At 42.4% G+C, this 19,551-nt stretch overlaps 1 protein-coding gene and 1 non-coding gene across 4 annotated transcripts in view; one reads left to right on the top strand and one right to left on the bottom strand.

Moving 5' to 3' along the window:
* Chchd3 (coiled-coil-helix-coiled-coil-helix domain containing 3) overlaps nt 1–19,551 on the top strand; it is a 278,206-nt gene that overhangs the window by 200,120 nt on the left and 58,535 nt on the right. The gene's annotated exons all lie outside the window — the stretch shown is intronic.
* LOC131907531 (U6 spliceosomal RNA) lies at nt 17,233–17,334 on the bottom strand. Its single transcript, XR_009378436.1, has one exon. It is a non-coding gene; the product is annotated as a U6 spliceosomal RNA (small nuclear RNA).

Here is a 19,551-nt window from a genome sequence, read left to right as displayed (position 1 = left end):
TCTACTTAGCTGGATTTCATCATGGGCCTTGTTTAGCATAGGAGTTCATTTAAGTTTAATTTGGAGACAGTAAAAAAACATTTTCACCTTTAGGATTGTTTTCCTCCCACAAAAAAAAATCATTTATTGACTTACCGACCAACCAGGTTTTTCTTCTTTGATACTGGCGGTGGTTGGGGGTTATCAGCCTCTCACCCTCCTCATGTTTCCCTCCCACTTCATCTTTTGTATAGATTGAAAAATGTTTACTGCCCTCAATTTCCTCATCTAGGGGTCATAGACTAGGGACCATAGTGCCAGCATGATGGTGTGATTGTGAGGTTTAAGTGAGGCAGTTTATACAGAGTACAACAGAGAAAGTGGATGTGGTGCTGCACATCTGTAGGCCTAATACTCAAAACAGTGAGGCCTGTCCTGAGCTGTATAGTGAATTCCAGCTGTGGCCTGTATCTCAGATAGATTGGATGGATGGATGGATGGATGGATGGATGGATGGATGGATGGATGGGTGGGTGGGAGGATGGATGGATGGATGGATGGATGGATGGATGGATGGATGGATGGATGGGTGGGTGGGAGGGTGGGAGGGTGGATGGATGGATGGATGGATGGATGGATGGATGGATGGATGGATGGATGGGTGGGTGGTGGGTGGGTGGGAGGATGGGAGGATGAATGGGTGGATTAGGTGGATAGGTGGATAGACAGATCACACTTGTAGTGCCTGGTAGCTGGTCTTTTATCAGTGGATCTGAAATATTACCAGTGACACAGCTAGCACTCCAGGTAGTTTTTGCATTGTTTGAGAACAGGTCAGAAAGAATGGATCTTTTTGAGTTCCTTTCCCTGCAATGCTTTACAGAAGGTAAAGTGTTGAAAGAATTCTTTATCAAATAAGGGCGTTTACAGAAACATTTCTACTTGGATAAAGTAAGTGTGGGGAGTAAATTGAATAATCTTAGCATCCTGTGTTATAGAATGGAATCTGTGGGAATTGTTAACCTATGAACTACCACCAAAGAACCTATATTGCTTTTTATCCTGACTAGCCATATAAAAGGTAATATAAACCAGTAGTACCTTAGCATCTGGATCATTTTGGTTCACAGAGGGGCCAGATATCCTCTCACTTTCTGTTGGCACTGTATTGAAAACGGAGCATGAATTAATCTTGGAAGTTCTCTTAGGGTTTCCCAGCCTGCTGAGCTGCTGTTGCCTGTGTGACAGGAGGACTTTAGTGCAGTCATCATGTGCGCTGCTGCGTCGCTCTGTGGAGTTTGCGCATGAGAATGAAGACTTCCAGATAAAGACGAAGGACTTGTGGGCTGGGGACCAAGGGCTTCAGGTGTTACTTGAACTTAGCAGCATTGCTGTGGGGTTGTCAGTGCACAAAACAACTTGATACCCTCCAACACACACATCACAAGTGCTCTCAGGTCAGATTTAAGGAAAGTGAATACACGAAAGTTTGTGTGAGCACCTAGTGGAAAGATACTACTGAAGAGAGCTAATTTGTTATTAGTACTTAAACTCTTATTCCCAAGATGATTTGCTGAGACACAAACAGTATCTTAAGCACTATTATATCAGGAAGAATAGACTTTGCTGTTATTTGCTTGTTCTTTGAATCGAGTCTTTTTATGTGGGCCAGGTCACCCTTGAACTTTTGAACCTCCTGAGTACTGGGATTGCACGTTGACACCACATTGCCCAGCATGGGGTTGAAGCTGGACTTTCCTTTTGTACCATCATCTTTGGGGTAAAAGATTAGAAATGGATTTTTCTCTGTTCTATCAGTACCTGGCACAATAGTAGACCACTCATGCTTTGTTGACTTGAAGACTAACCCCCAGAAAGTTAGTATCCTAGTAAAGAATTAGGATGACCAGGTCAGGGCTGGAGTAGGCCGGCTGCCATGGGTTGTGTGCATGGCTGACGACGGAGTTCACCAATGAACCATTGTATTTGTTTTTTGTCAAGAATGAAAAGTGACCAGTTAAAATTGATTGAAGGAAAGTGAAGCCATGGGAAAGGAGGGAAAAAGACATGGAGAGAAAAATGACAGAGCTGAAGAACGCTGTGCTGTAACTGAGCTCAGATGCCCGCTCAGAATGCTTGTGTGCTGCCCCAGGTAATTGTGCACACATGTACCTGCCCTGCTGATGGGGAGGCACAGCATCAAAAGGCAGTGGCATCTTTTGGTGACTGCAGGGCCACTTAGACTATGTTGGGCTTCTGCATTTCTTTACACTCCTCCTACCCTAATTCATTCAGTATAGTGAATGCCTGAGACAAAGGCCCCAAGACTCAGAAGATTTCAATAGCTTGCCTCGGGCACACCAGTCCCTTCAGGTTTAGGAAGTGAACTCCCATCTACAGGCTGCACTGTGAAGTATGCTGGTCTCCTCATGACTGTTCGAGCAAATGTGGATGATGTCTTATCAGGGATGGATGCTGCAGAGATTTCTGTATTAGGATTCGGTGACATAAGGTTTCTTATGACTTACAATTCTGTCAGTCTAGATTCAGTTTACACGGATTTGCTCAGACAGTTCTCTCTGTGTCTCTCTCTCCCTCCCCTTCTTTCTCTCCCCCTTCCATCTCCTTCTCTCAACATAGATCTCTAAAAGCATCATGCTGTGTTTTCCATTTAAAGTGGCAATTAGCGCTGCTTCTGAGAGCTTTATAGTGTCGTCGCATGTAAACTGTGTGTTGGAGTGCTTGTTTGCCAGCTAATAGCACAGTTTTGGTTACATGTGAAGTGGTAGCTTGGTGAAATAACATAGCACCTTCTTACTGAACCACACGCTTAAGCTAGCGTCTTGTCGCAGAGACCCTCATTTTCCCGCTGTCAGCCTGACTGATATTTTAATTTTTCTGCCCTGTAGAAAACTTCAGTCTCTTATCCAATAGATAAATGAGTGAACCCCCAGGAAATGCAGCAGAATGTTTCTGTTTGCCAATGCAATAAATGCAGAAGCTAATAAATGTCTCCTTCCATCAGGAGGAGGCGTGTAATGAGTAAATGATGAGAAAAAGAATTCGGAGAAACAAATGATCAATCCAATCTAAGATGACAAACAATTTCTTAATAACTTGGCCTCTAGTTGGAAGGGGCTTTCACCAGGCAAAGAGAATGCCTGTTGAAAATCAGCCTAGCACGGGACCATTTTACATCTCCCTGCTGATGGATTTGGTCTGGGTACATTTGGGTCGCACTGAGCAATAAACTGAGATTCAAGCACAGCCTTGATATTGCACACTTTCTTTGCTCTGTGATTTCCACCAATGTATGCTAGGAAAAGAAATCATTTTAGAGCCTAATTCACATTGCTTACCCCAGATCCATTTATATTCTATATTTATCTTTTTAATAAAGACCCTATTTCAAAAGTACAGCTCAAATCTCTTTCCTGAAAGATGTGTTCAGTGCACAGGTTTCCATAAGAACCTCTTCCCTGTGGGGCCTGTGAGTTATTCTTTGTAAACCTCAGCTCCTCCCTAAGTCCCTGGTGTCTGCCTTTGTGGGTACTGACAGTGCACCATGCTTTGTCCTTTGTGGATGGATGCATTCTTGCTTACAAGCCTTGCTTGAAAGATCTTGGATCCACAGTCAGCAGAATGCATGGTGTAATTAAGATGTAGTAAATGAGATAGGCCTTGGAAGGAGAGTTGTAGCCCACATGGAAGATGTGAGAGAATAACTCCATGCCAGAATGAAAGATCATTTGACGAGATTCATTTTGTTATCACCCTTTTGTGGGCTCTTTCTAAGAACATTTCTCAGAAGTCATATGGAAAAGATTGGCTACCAAATCCCCTCCATTTTCAAGGACAGATTTTCATGAATATTTCTAAACTATCAGACTTGCTTATTGTGTCCTCCATAATTCTCTTTCCTTCTCCATCCTTTTCACCCTGTATCCTTCATAATTATCTTCTTTTCCCTATCCTTCCCACTCTCTTTTTTTTTTTTTTTTAAAGAGATGTGACACATTCTGGTGCATTCAGTACCAAATGAATGAATGCATGTCTCCTGTTGAAGAGTGACTCTGTTAGGTAGTAGTCGAGTGTGGGGTCATCATTTAGGAAAATGCTAATGAGCCATCAAATAGAAGCTGGACAGAGGCGGTACTGCAGGATTCTTAGTGTACTTGGAAGGATGTAAAATGCACCGTGGAGCTTCCAGATCCTGCACAGTGCTTTCTGGGGGAGAGCCATTATATCTGAAAGCTAAGACTTTTCAATGTGCCTCCATTCACATGCATATTTCTATGCCATGTCTTTCAAAAGGCCTTTCCTTTGAAATACAAAAAGATAAACACATCTTTGAAATGGATAGGTGATCTCTTTGCCACTTTTGAAATCTTTCTCCATCTCATATCTGTGATTTTTAACCCTTAAATTAAGACTGACTTTTCTATTCACCTGTGTAATTTAATACACACTGATAAGCACCAGGAAAAAGCATGTCATAGTTGTTATTAACATCCAGATTTGTACTCACATTCATGAAAGGAAATTAAAACTTGATAGACCATCTTCCTTGGGTTGTTTGCTTGGATGCTGTACCTAATTTTGTGACTGTTAAAAATAAATATAAGACCTCCATAATTAAAAGGATGAATTTTCCAGGTACTCAGTAGGATACCCTCTGTTGCTCTGAATTGAAGGAACTACAAATCACAAGTGATATGACCTTCTAGCCTTGGGCCCAGAGTATTAGGACCTGAACTGATTTTGTTCATTTTTGTGACACATCAAGCAAGTGTGTAACCTCAGATTAGCTTAACCAGGATAATCTTGGCAGGGAAAAATGAAGAAAGCATTCCGAACTGTGCTTCCTCATTGGCAGGATTTTACCATGAAGTCCTGTGAAGAAAAAGTAAAAGGTGGATGGTGGGGAGCCCAAAGCTTCTCCAGGTTCCTGGTGGATTTCATTTTGTGTTCATTTGTAAAGGATAAGTTGTCTGTGTCCCATTTCCTGGGATTTTTCATTTGAGTATTACATTCCAGGAGGTTGTAAGAATTTAAAAGTGTGACTACTTTTAAAAAAATCTGTTAGCCAAGTTGTGGTGGCACATGCCTTTAATCCTAGCACTTGGGACGCAGAGGCAGGCAGATCTCTGTGAGTTTGAGGCCAGCCTGGTCTACAGAGCAAGTTCAAGGACAGCCTGGGTTACACAGAGAAACCAAATCTAGGAGGCGGGGTGGGGGTGGGGAGGAATCTCTTTCAGTAGTGCTAGTGTAATTTACACAGCATAAGTTGAGTATAAATATTTGAGCAAATGAAGAATGAGCATTGACCTATTTAACAGGTGGCAGAGGAATCTCAGAGACACCAAGAACTGAAGTTGTTCATAACTTGAATGTTATTCCTAACTTCAAAATCAGTTGAACTAAGCTTACCTGTTAAAACTCACTCTGATTTGAATTTGCATTGGCCTTATGGCTGGATGCCGTTGTGAGAACATCAGGGTTTGGTTTGGGAAGAGAACATCAGAACTGCTTTGTAACTGTGCTTACTTAAATATCTTCTCACTGAAGACTAAACCTGGGAGGAATTTAAACAGTTCCTGTGTTTTTGTCCCCCTTCCGGGAAAACAAAATACTCTGAATAACTCTTATTATTTATTGGATGAAAATGATCTTATGTTAGCTGACCTCTGTCATTGTACCTTTTCAATATTAGCTCTGTGATGGACTAATGTTTAATTTTGTGTGTATCAGTGTTTGTTCCAAATATCTGTAGAGTTGTAACTTCTGCATCAACATTCATTACTGAAAGGCGGTTCCACAAATTGCACTGATTTATACTCTCCCCAGCAAATAACCAAGGAGCCCATTTGCACATATAATCACTGGCAATATATCTGTGTTAAAAAGGAGAGAATTTGAATTATGAGTCAAACAGAAAGAAATGTGTATGTTGGGGTGGGTACGTGTATGTGCTCTTGTTTTGCTATACATAAAACCTACTACTGAGCCACATTCTAGCCAATCAAGACTTTCTTTGTTTTAATGTATATAAAGTGCTTTGCTTACATAGATATCTGTGTACCTCAGGGGCCAGAGGAGGACATAGATCCTGGAGACTGGAATTACAGTTGGTTTTGAGACACTGTGTGAGTACTGGGAATTGAACTAGGGACCTCTGGAAGAACAGTCAGTGCTCTTAACCACTGATCCATTTTCTTTAAATGGCCTTTTCAGTTAAGTAAAATTTCTGTTTAGAAAACAATAAAAAATCCTTTTTTATTTTGCTGTGGTTGGATTTTATAGTTTTTCTCTGAGTTCAACCTTTTAATGCACACAATGCCAGTGACAAAAGTAGGTTTGCAAAGGATGATAATTGTGTACTAATGCCAGCACAGTTCGGAGACTTTATTAAATAATGGTGTTAAATAAAGGTCCTAAGACTTTATTGAATATGGATGTTAAATGTGCACATTGAAAGGGTAAGCAATATGGTTCCTAATGAGTAAATCTGTTTTACTCATCAAGTAATTGTGTCACCTTTGAAGGTGACTTTCTAGCATGTGATGAAATTGTCTACTGAAGTTCCAGCATGCTTTGCTGCATCTTCATCCTTAAGCCTACAGCTTATCACTCCACTGAGGTCAGTTCATGTTTTTTCCTTCCATCTTACTCCCTTAGAAGGAAATGCAGAGTTTGGGTATGTGCCACTTGACCTTTACGAGACCTGCTTATTTGCTATGCAGTTGGAAGGGTGTTAATTCTAAGCCAGTGAGATTTCATTCACTTTCAAGGTACTACCCAGCTGGTGCCAAGGAGCAAAGCCCTGAGCTCTGTCACATTTGTGAAAGGACAGAAGATTTACTCAGTCTTCAGATAAATTCTCCTTACATAGAATTTCTGTATCAGAATGAGCTAGTGATGTAGATCAGCAGTTCTCAACCTATGGGTCAAGACCCCTTTGGGAGTCACATGCCAGATATCCTGCATATCAGATATTTACATTACTATTCATGTCAGTAACCAACTTATAGCAACAAAATAGTTTTATGGTTTGAGGAATCACCACAACATGAGGAACTGTATTAAAGGGTCACACCATTGGGAAGGTTGAGAACCACTTATGTAGCTAAAACAGTTCAGAATGAACTGTTAAACAGGCTTCTCTAGAACACCTGTCTCATGTTGTTAAAACCACCTGATAGAGCCATGTAGTGGCAAGTCATATTCTGGGCAGAAGTGGGAACGGCAAGCTTTGCCTGGGCCTCTCCACTCCTCAGCACTCTTTCATCCCTAGCACAGAGATCCCCTTCACCTTCCATGCTTCCCTTTGGCTTTGAGGGCCTTCTTCTTTTTCCCGTCTCTTTGCTGTGTCTTCTAGAAAGCTACTTGTCCTAAAGAGTGCCCAGTGAATTCCCTCACAGCTTCTCAGCCTAGATTCCAGGCAAAGGAGCTCAGAATTCTTCCACTCTTAGTTAAGATCCTTAGAGTTTGGTTGTCTTGTGTTTTTCTGTGGTCAGTGCCATCATATTTTCAGTTGTCCAAAGGGATAGTGCAAAGCCAAGGAGTGCTGGGTTGGGTGACAAAGCTTGCTATTCCTAGGGCATTTGCATAAATGGCACTCTTGAAGACTAGCTGGACTATATAATTGAAAGCCAGTTATGTTTGTGACTATAATCAGCTAGTTGTTTGCACCTCTCAACCCACTGGCCTTTTGGGGTGCTCTCAACCTTCTCTGTACCTCCCTTATTCTGGCAGATATTAGCTGATCTGCAATAGTGCTCATAAAGTCTTAAGTTCATGATTTTGTTTTAGGCTACATTTGTACTTACTCTCAGCTGCAAGTTGGACATACCTTCCACTAAGAGTTATCATCTAAGGCTTTTTCACCCCAGTTTCAGGTTGGTTCCATTTTCAAAGGCTTGCACCAGCACTTGTGCTGAGCAAACACAGGAGAGTCCCTTTGTTAGATTGAGACCAGCTAGGGTATCATGGTGTTGAGGCTGAGATGTGCTGGCAGTCCTGATATGACAGGCTCTTTATGAAGCTATCCGGTGTGTGTTTTTAAGTGTGCACACAGAATCGCCTCGTTGAGCGCTTCCCAAGGCAGACCTGTGACCTCAAGAGTGACTGCTGCATCACAGAGCCCTGAGAGAATGAGAGGTGCCCATGCTGGCAACACAGTAATTTAAGAGTTACTCTCCAGGTCTTGCAATACATAGTGGTAAATTCTCTTGATAACCCTTCTGATAACTGTGAAATTGCTTTGTCTCACCCTTGCAGAGAAACAGTGAGACACTAACCATAGCAAGAGCAGAAAGGTCTCAGGTGTGTGATTCCCAAGTCTGAAAGGTGAATGGAAACGAGTGATACTGTTTGTCACAAGGAGAGCAACAAACAGAAAGTATGAAGTCCTTTTACTGGCATCAATACAGAATAGAATAATGTTGAGAAACATTACCGTTCTGTATTCAGAATAAGTGGAAAATGGAACCACTTTCTCAGTATATCTAAGAATTTTTTAATTTTTAAATTATGTTTTATTTGTGTGCATCACATTGGGGTGCACACAGCACAGATCGTAGGATAACTTTCAGGAGTTGGTTCTCTCCCTTTCTAATGTGGGGCCTAGGGATTGAACTCAGATTGTCAGGCTTGGTGGCAGGTGTCTTTACCCAGAGCTATCTTTTACTGGCCCACTCTATGCTATCTATGCAACTTTCTGGCATGATAAGAATTCCAGAGTAGTGCTTTTTGACAGTGAATACACTGTGATTTTTTTCTTATGAAAGTTGCATGGACTCATGCTAAGACCTTGTTATAGATGGCTACTAAGTTAGCAGGAAAACTTTATCCTCCAAGGGCCACAGCTGTTGGTTTCAGAATCTTAGTCTACTAACATGCCAGTGTGTGCACGTGCATGTGCATGTATGTTTCACACACTACTCTAGTACTATTCAAAACTGTGTTGTGGCTTCTGGTTTCTTTCCTCTTAGACCTCATTTCACAAGACAAGTAGCTCTCTCTTACCCTAAAGAGGTCAGAACAAACTTTTACAAGAGGAGAGAAATCAGAGGTACTTTCTGAATGTTGTACTGGAAATTAAACGAAATAAAATTATAGCTAAGCCAGGAGTTGAATATGAAGGTTAGTTACATACTAGAGAAATAAAGGGCTTTGGAGACTCATTTGACAAACTGCTTCCTAGCAATAGAGACCTCCCTTTAGTGATCCTATAGCCCAACAGTGCTTCACTAATTATACATTTATTTACTGGATTTTTAAAATTTATGTCTCTCTCCCACATTTTGCCATAAACTGTGAAAGTGGGGCCACATCACCATAGTACTCCAAATTCCGGGCATCATGTCTGGCTTTCAGTGCATATAGAACTAGTCAAAAGAAGGTAGGTGGCTGTCTTAGTTGGGGTTTCTATTGCTGCAGTGAAACACCATGACCAAAAAGCAAGTTGGGGAGAAAAGGCTTATTTGGCTTACACTTCCACAGTACTGTTCATTATCAAAGAAAGCCAGGGCAGGAACTTGGAGGCAGGAGCTGATTCAGAGGCCATGGAAGGGTGCTGTTTACTGGGTTGCTCCCTGTGGCCACCAGCCCAGGGATAGAACTACCCATAGTGGGCTGAGCCCTCCCCCATCAAGCACCAATTAAAAAAATACCTTACAGCTGGATCTATTGAAGCAGTTTCTCAGTTGAGGCTCCCTCTCTCTATCTTGTTTCCGGTTGACATAAGACTAGTCAGCACAGTGACAGTTGAATCTTTTTGGCACAGTTGTGTGTTTGCCCAGATGAAGAAACTGAGGCATGATGTAATTTAGCTGATGTTATACTTGTGTGGTGCCAAGGCTGTCAGTGAATCTAGGATTACTGTTTTAATTAGAAAATGAAGTCAAGGAAAAAATAGCAATAGTAACAACAAAAAAAACCCATTAGACTATACTTAGCAAGGTTTTTTTCTTTCTTTTCTTTCTTTCTTTCTTTCTTTCTTTCTTTCTTTTTTCTTTCCTTCCTTCCTTCCTTCCTTCCTTTCTTCCTTCTTCCTTCCTTCCTTCCTTCCTTCCTTCCTTCCTTCCTTCCTTCTTTTTTGGTTTTTCGAGACAGGGTTTCCCTGTATAACAGTCTTGACTATCCTAGAAATCGTTTTTGTAGACCAGGCTGGCCTCAAACTCACTGAGATCCTCCTGCCTCTGCCTTCCAAGTGCTGAGATTAAAGACATGCACCACCACCACCCAGCTACTTAGCAAAGTTTCTAAAGCTCCTGGAATAAAGTTAGAAATACTAGAAAGGGCCTGGATGTTTCAGTTTCTTCTGTGAATAACAGTGAAGATGGACTCAGAGAGTAATTACACAAGCAGTGTATTAATTTTGCCAAGGTACCCCAGAGACAGTGAGACTTTTATGAAATGTGGCTTTTAAAGCTGGTAAGATTGAATGCTAGATTTAAACATAGCTATGCTTTTCTTTTTTAATTCTCTCAGCTCTTTGCTGGGAAGGGAGAGAGGCAGAAGGAAGTGGGATGAGTAGTAGAAGCGATGTTGCTGCCAGGAGGAAGGTACTCCAGGAGTGTCATCACATGTGGTATTGAAGCTATCCACGGGTGTATGAAAAACAAACAGCTTGGGGCTTAAAGAGAGTCTGACCTGGATTAGTTTGACTTCGTACTTCATAAAAATAGAATGGTTTCAATCAGAAAAAAGTATATTTTTCATTAATTTTAATAAAATTCTAGATTTGAGGCATCCACAGGCTGACGTTGTAGCCTCAGTGTCCAGAGAGCTCTGTACCTGTGTGTCCGTCCCTGTGTGCTAACACACTGCCCTCACAAGGTTGGTTGTCGGCCAGGGTGGCTTCGGAGGCACTAGCCCTGGACTCTGCCTTGCAAACTGAAGGAGGGGTTGGGAGAAGGGAAAGGTCTGTGCAGGTCTTAGCTAGCTGTGGCCAGTTCCCTGTAAAAGCAGCTTGGCTGCAAGCCACGTGATGGTTGTACTGGTGCAGGAAGGCTTGGAAGTTTGGTTTGGATGATCCCATTTCCAGCTGAAATCCTGGTTTTTGAAGGAGGAAGGAGAGATCCTGGGATATAAGACACTGGGAGGTTTTTTTTTTTACTATAGTGTATAATAAGATTTTGACCCAATAGAACACACTAAATTAGTCATTAGTTACTGCTGAGCCTTCTGGGCTTCACGCATACACAAGACAGAAGTCAGTCTGCCTCCCTTTCCAGGTTGGCACACAGTTACAGTGATCGTTTAGTGGCAGTTCAGGCTCTTTGTATCACCTAAGGATCTAAGCATTGGAGGAATGGTGGTGAGATCCTCTGCCGCTCACAAGGAAAACCAGACTGTGCCAACAACTGGGCTGTCTAGTGCTCCCGATAGGATCACTTCATTTTAATAGGACTTATTATTTAATGAGACTATTTACACAGCCTCGCCCATTCCAGGGTACCTTTTAGAAACAGAGGACTGGATCTGATAGACCATGCATTTGAACCCATGGTGGCGCTTGGGCACACTGTTGAGGTATCTATTTCCCGTGTCCCATGGATAGCTGCGTCCTGAGCAGTAGTGCAAGGGGAGGGAGGAAATAGAGATTATAGGAGACCGTGGAATCAAAGCTGAGAATTTCAGAGGCCCATAAAGAGGTTCTTTAAGAAGCCAGCTTCTGTCTAATGGGTGTCTTGGGGGAAAGGGTAAAACCTCTAGGTAAACTGGACCATTCATGAGTTTTTAAGGACTGTATAGCTCTCAGAATTTCTGTGGTAAAGATGTGGTTGTTCTGCCAAGTCAGTCCCTTGGTTCTGTATAATTCTATGAAAAGGTAAATCATGAAATCTGCTGTGAATGCCTGCTTCCATCAAGTGTGCTATGGTTTGATTATGAATGGTCCCTCACCAGTTCAGTTGTTTGAATACTTGGTCCCCAGCTGGTGGTACTCTTCTGGTAGGTTGCAGACATGGGACATACCTGGCAGATACGGTGTTGTAAGATTGGGTCAAGAGGATTGTAACCATCCTCATTCCCACCTGAGATCTCTACTTCCTGATCACCCTGAGGTGGAACAAGCCACTGCACGCTGTAGCCACTGCAGATGGAACCTCCGTTGCCATGTCTCTGAGACTCTGAATTAAAACATATCTTCTTTCTCCTGAGTTACTCCATCAAGTCCTGTCCCAGTGTTGAAAAGAGTCACCAATGCAGTCAGTGGCCAGGGCCTAGTGTCTGAGCTGTGCTTAACATAGCTTGAAGTTGGGTTCCTAAGTGCTGATTTCACGTTGGCGGATTTGCACCAGCATCTAACTGGTGAGGTCTTACAATGTGGTTCCTGGGGGAGTTTGTGAACCCAGCTTCTCAACAGCAGGTATGCTTTAACTTGTTCCTACTGTTTGGGCACCCAGACCTTTGTTGGAATTGCCTGCTCATTCAACTGATCCTTGTATCTAAAGAGTTGTAGGTCAGTAGAAACTTGTGGTTAAGGTTAGTGGACGATCAGTATAAAAAGAGGGGGGCCATACATACCTTTAGCCCAGTGTGTATACACCCTAAACTGCTTCCTTTCATCCTTTGCTCTGAGCAAACAGTAAGGAGCAGAGCTGTTCTTTGGAAAGTAGTCCCTGGCCACTAGAATCAGCTGTACCTTGGCCATGGTTCATTACATACCGTTCTCCTCTATCCCTATGAAACACTTTGTAAATGAAAACACTGAGAGCTAAGGAAGCAGTTTTTGCTCTGACCTTTTGGGTGTGTTCATTTCTTGTGTGTCATGGGTAGGCTCACAGTGCTTACAGAAGAGTGGAACCAGACTTGAGAAAGCACTGCAAGGAGGCTGAGTGTGCCCATGTTTCCTTTTAATCTTTCTCATTTAAAAATCGAAAACGTGTTTTTCAAGTCTCAAAGCAGCGTGTGTCTGTGTGTGCATGTTAATGTGCACTTTTAAAGTGAAGCATCTGAAATTGCCAAGTGGAGTGTATCACACACTGACACTTGCATGACAGCCAGCCCAGAGAAACTTGGGTGCATCACTGCCACAGTTGGTTCCCTTTTTCTTCCTGGATATCAGGTGGGTAAACACGGTCCATGTTCCTGCCACCGCCACACCTGTATCTTAGAGAGATTGGAGAGAAGCATTGGAGTGGTCACATCTAAGATGAACCTCTGCTTTGTAGTCACCCAGGCTCTCTGGCAGGTTTGATGAGTCGGCTCAGAGAGACCCATTGCAGGTTCCTCTTCTCTTTACTCTAGAAGCCAAGAACAAAAAAGTCCTCAATTCCTCAGCCTTTTTAGCCAGGCTTGTAAATGGTTTACAGTTCTGGCCAAAACCGTGTAAGTGGGGATTTTTGAAAAAGGCCTCTCCCTTCCCTTCACCCTCCCTTCTTTCTCCTGACAACATGGGCAGAACAACCGAGTGCAGTAGCCATCTTCCAGCCCTGCAAAAAACTAAACGTCAAAGGAAGTTAGTGAGGCTAGAAGTAGAGGAGAAAAACCTAGTCAGCTGATTGTACACTTATACTCGTACATCAGTCCTGGGTTTCCAGTATCCAGACTTTGTATTTCATGGAAAATCAAACATCACGCTTGCTTCAAGGAGCTGTGGTTTGTCTCCTGGGCTCTTAACTTTGCTCGTTACTGGGATTTAACAGTGTTAGCCTCTTTTGAGAGATTGTAGGGGAGGGGCTGGGTAGATGCAATCCTTGGCAGCATCACATTATTTTGATTACATTAGACCTGTCCCTGTCTTATTGTGTTTTGAATAAGAGTAAAAATTGAAGTGTAGTTCAGATTTAATGGTGTCAGTGTGACATTGTTTCAATATTATGTGTCATGTGTTTTGTTCAGTACTCTTATATAATATGGAATAGGATGATGTATGTATTTGTTCCTTGTGTCCTTTTGTTCCTTTTGTGGCCAATATCTAACATATCAACTTACGGTAAGAAAGGTTTATCTTGGCTCACAGTTGTATGGACTTTCAGCCCATCATAGTAAGGAAAGTATAGTGGATCCTCTCAATCCATAGTGGTGAGAGCATGACGTCAAAGCTGTCCACACCTTGACTGACCAGGAAGTAGTGTGACCCAGGTGTAAGCTTCAAACCTGGCCCTTAGTGACCTCCTTCTACCAGCTAGGTCCCCACCTAATGGTTCCCCAGCTTCCCCAAATAGTGCCACTAGCTAAGGAACAAACTTCCAAAGCATGAGCCTGTGGAGAATGTTTCATACTCAGACCCTGACAGGGTAACCCTTAGGGTACATGGAACCATGCTGTTGGTTCAGTGTGGTGTGTTTGTTCTTCATGAGAACACGGAGAAAGGGCATGAATTGGTAACTTTTTTGTATGACCAATACCCCAAACTCTGGTCTGAAACAACCACCATTTCTTCACCTTTGAATCTCCAGCCCTCCTCCCCTTGGGCTGGTGTCAGCTGGCAGTTCTGCGCTCGTGGGGCTCTCTACTGCTGAGTGAACTGAAGTCTGATGTGGCTGGGATGTCCTCTACTGGATAGTGTTTATTCCATCATGGCAGAGTTTCAAGGCTCTGGTTTGAACTAGCATACTGCCATGGCCACTTGAGTCATTAGTTTAACCCAGATAGAAGCTCTGGGACATGGATTGCAACTATTCCTGCTGGAAGCCAAGGGGCATGGGATCAGAAAAGAGGAAAGAATGGTGGCCATTTGACAACTTAGCAGACAGGTCTAGAGGAACAGGTTAGGTAAAGCAGCAAGCTGCCTTAACAGGATTTGATCTCAGCTAAATAAATGGCTCAGAGATGAAGAGCACTTGTTCCTCAATCATGAGAACAAGAGTTCAGATCAGACCCCAGCGCCTGGGTTGGTTATCACAAACACTGCAGTTTCAAGGGATTCAATGCCCTTGGCACTTGCACATACACAGGCATACATCCCCCCCAACCCCCGACACACACACACACACACACACACACACACACACACACACACACTTAAATACTTTTAAAATGAAAATTAAAGAAAAACTAAAACAAAACTAGCTGGGTGATGGTGGTGCATGCCTTTAATTTTAGCACTTGGGAGGTTGGGAGGCAGAGGCAGGCAGATCTCTTGAGTTCAAGTCCAGCCTGGTGTACAGGACAGCCAGGGCTACACAGAAACCCGGTCTTGAAAACACAACACGAAACAAAGCAAAAACTATTTTTATCTTCTATTTAAAGATTCAATTAAGGGTTGGAACTCTAACTCGATGATTAAGAGGACTGTCTGCTCTTCCACAGGATCTAGGTTTTATTCACAGCATCCTTCATGGCTGCTCACAACTGTTAGAACTTCTGTTCCAGGGTTTCCAACTCCTGCTTCTAGCCTCTGTGGATCCAGACATGAATGTGGTTCATAGACATACATGCACCACATACTCATAAAATTAAAATATTCAAAATTCATTGTAATGCCCTGCTTTCTAATGTACTTGATAAAAAGTGGTATCTGAGGCATCCACTTTGGAATCATTTTTCAGCATTGCCAGCTTCTCTTCCTTAACATTTGGATGTTACTTCTAAACTCATGAGAAAATATTGCTTTAAGAAAAGAAGAGCTGCATTTTTAAAGTATTGGTGAATTTTTCTTAACCTAGCATTTCTTATAGCCCATTCCATGGGATTTTGCTTATAAAGAGGCTTCAAAATAAAAGGGTTCATGAGCCAACTGTGGAATCATGATAGACAGCATTTCTTAGAGATTTAGAATGCACAGTAAAAATTAACATCAGGAGGAGTTCTCACATTAAAGCATTTTGGCTGATTATTGAGTTAATTGCATTTTGTTGGTGATGAGCTAAAACGTTATTAGAAGGGAGAAGAGAGAGTTAGTTTTGAGGCAAGATCTCACCTTGTAGCCCGTGCAGGCTTTGAACTCAAGGTCCTCCTGTCATTACAGGCATAGGTGACCACAGTAAGTCCCCCCCACCCACCCCCGGGAGAGTCAGTGACATAGCTATCCACATTCCTAGCACTTCCCAGGCCTCGTTGTACTTAGTCACCTTATGGTGTGGCAGAGGAGTATAAGTGCCTTGACTTGGTGGTACCTGCTCTACTAGAAAAGACTGTCCTTCACAGTATTTTCGTTGGGGGCTGACTTTGTCTTGGGTACCTTACAGAGTATTTCCCATGGACTACCTTATTTTTTCTCCAAGGCATCTTACTGGGTAATTGTCATTACTGTTCCTGTTTTATAGATGTGATGCACTTGTTGAGGTTAAGTAATTTGTTCTGTTCTTAGGGAGCTGTGGTTTGGTGTCTGACCTTAAGGTCCTTCCTGACCACCATGCTGCACTGCTAAGAGTTGTTCTGTAGGAAACATTCATGATTGAAATAAAGCACATTTTTAAATTATGTACAATGGAGCCTTTCCCCTACTCAGTTTGCTGCTTGTGTTTCCAATAATTGGTCCCCAGTGCCTTGGTTGGGACAATGTTTTAATATAGAAAGTAAAAATACCTAGTGTTTCTAATGATGCCTAGTCCTCTGGGTCAAGTGACAGAAGTGTACCCCAAATACATTATTGTTCTGGAGGTAGTTCCCCTGGAGGAACACGTTTTGCTTGATAAAGACAGGCAGGACTACCTGGGTTTTGATGGTGCTAAAACATCTCAAAGATAATGTCCTTCTACACTGAATTTATGGAGTCTACTTTCTCACAAAAATTCTTGCTGGGAACCATTTTATGCTTATATCAATAAAAGTTTTGTCTAGTAGGAAGAAATTAATAAGTCAGATCCTTAATACTTGATTTACATCATATTTACCTGCCACAAATCCATGCACAAGAAGACAAATCATGTCAAGAATTTCTCTGGAGGCTGATGGGGCAGGAGACTACATGGAGCAAAGGTTTGTAGAGGTTTGTTTTAATTTTAGGTCGTCATGGTACTCACAGCTGTGGGCTTCCTTTTCATAAAGCAGTAGTTTTCTATTGAAAGGCCACCTTGCATGGTCACGAGTAGCTGTTATTTCTGATTCTTCCTGTAAAAACTGTTCATCTTTTGCCTTTTTTTCCCCCTTCATTTTCGGAGACAGTTTCTCTGTGTAGCTTTGGCATGTGCTGGGATTAAAGGCGTGTACCATCACCGCCCGGCTGCTTTTATTTTTTATTAACAATATGTAAAAACTGTTTAATCTTTACTTTTATTTTTTATTAACATATATTGTAAGAAGTGATGAGTTTCATTGTGATGTTCTTATGCATGCATATAATATGCTTTGATCATAATAAATAAAGGATGCTTCATACATTTGCATGTGATCCTTGCCAGAGGCCATGCTAATCTTTTCTGTATCTTAAAGTTTTACCAGAAGGAAGCTCTTGGTTCTTTTTTGAATCTTACTGGGACTCCCCCCTACAAAATGAACACTTAGTGTATCAACAAATTTTGAGAGAATATACACATATCTCCTTTAGAAATAAGAAATATAGATATTATATATTTGAATCAGATTTTGACATTGTGAAACAGTTGGGTAAAAATAGTCCATGTAGGTTTGTTCTCCTGCAGAAGGACTTTTACATTAAAGGACAACAATGACATTAAAATATGGACAACCTACAATTAGTAAGATGGTATCAACTGTCTTGAGACACAAACACCAAGAACAGATGTTCTTGGAACTACTGTGCTTCTGTTGCCTGCTGACTTGGGGCGAGAACAGTTGGTGCTACTAGGCAGTGTGGGAAGCCAGAACACTTGGAGTAGTCTGGGATTCAACCAGTACTCTGCAGACAGCATCAATAGAAAAGCTGATTTGGAACACCTTTGTAAAGATGGCTGCTGTATTTAAAGATGGTAAGTGGTGGTTGCCATCATTTTTCAAGAACACTGATGATTTTTCACTGTTCTTGTTCTAGTAACCCAATAGTTACAATTTTAGGGAATGTTCAGGATAACTTGTTAAAAATTTAGCTTCTTCGTTGTGGTGGTTTGAATGAGAATGGCCTCTGTAGGCTCATATGTTGGAATGCTTGGTTCCCTGATTGGGAAGGAGGAAGTGTGTCACTGAGGGCTGGCTTTGAAGTTTCAAAAGCACATGGCGTTTCCTGTTGGTTCATCTCCCTCCCTCCCTCCCTCCCTCCCTCCCTCGTACTTGTGTGTTAAATGTAAACTGTGAGCTAGTACTCCAGCACCATGCCTGCCTGCATGCTCATGCTTCTTGGCATGATGGTCATGGACTCTACTACCTTCTGGAACCATGAGCACGAAATTAAACGCTTTCTTTTATAAATTTCCTTGGTCATGCTGTTTTTCATGGGACTAGAAAATTAATTTAGGACACCTCAACCTCTGAGATTCAGGTGTTACAGTTCACTGTGCTCCACAAGTGACTCTGAAGCAACAGATCCACAGACCTTTTGTTCTAGAGGCTCCTAGGATAGTGGGAGAAAAGTTGAGGTTCCTTCCTAAAATCCTCTACCTAGATAGAGTTGAGGTAGTCCCTGGGAGAATATCTGAACCATCTGCCCAATTTCCATGTTCTGTTCCTTACAAGACCCGGTCTGCACATGCGCTAGCAGTGGACGCTCTTTTCAGCTTGGTAGATAGCCTGTGGGGGCAGGAAGGAGATTTCCACAATGCGGTACAGTCTGAGCATACTGGTTCCTCGTAGCCGAAGGAGTAGGGAACAGTGGATTTCCTGATGTTTTCTGTCCCATGCTAGCTCTTTCCTCGTTTCCCTCTTCTTTTTTCCTCTCATTCTGTAGTCCACAGTCACCCCCTGAGGAGTCTGTTCTTTCCTGAGAATAGCTGCCAAGTCTTTGAAGATTGTTCTTTAAAAGTCTTTTTCTAATCTCTTACATGTTTTCTATTATTACATTTAAAAAGAAGAACTGAAGCTTGTCATATCCCTCTGGTGTGTAGATATGCCGTAATGTCATTTAAAACTATATGCATCGGCAGAATACACTGGTCATTGTTGCAGACTAGACCAGGCAGGGGATGCAGAAGAGAAGGGCAAGTTGATTCTGTGGGACTCTTGTCCCATCATCATGGGCTCAGCCCAGTCAGGAGGAAACATCAAACAAGCCCTACTATGAGGTATATACAAAATATCTGACAAGTGTCCTTTAGAAGTGCCAAGCTTAGAGCAGACAAGCAAAACCAAAGGAACTGTCACAGGTTAGAGGAAACTCAACTGTGGCAGTGAACTGCTATATGGAGTCTCCGGTTAGCTCCAGACCATAAAAGGAACACCCCTGGGGAAATGCTAGTATAGTCCAGAGTTTAGGGACTGGGAAGAGAGCTCAGCTGGTAAAGTGTTGTCATGCAAGCGTAGTTCGGACCCCCCAGCACCTATATAAAATCCAAGCCTGGTGACCGATGGTCTCAGTACTGGGGAGACAGAGAGAGGCTCAAGCTCACTGGCCAGCCAGCCTGACAGAATTGGTGAAGAACTCTGGGGTCAGTGAGAGACCTTGCCTCAAAAAGTATGCTGGAGAGTTAAAGAAAACTCTCCCCATCAACCTCTGGGCTCCTACAAGCACACACCTACCCTACACAAACACACACTCAAAGTCTAGAGTTTAGTTAGTACCTGCCA

Source organism: Peromyscus eremicus, chromosome 3, assembly GCF_949786415.1.
Source record: "Peromyscus eremicus chromosome 3, PerEre_H2_v1, whole genome shotgun sequence".
NCBI classification, from domain to species: domain Eukaryota; kingdom Metazoa; phylum Chordata; class Mammalia; order Rodentia; family Cricetidae; genus Peromyscus; species Peromyscus eremicus.
The sequence above is the reverse complement of the archived record's forward strand: the minus strand, read 5'-3'. Positions and strand labels throughout refer to the sequence as shown.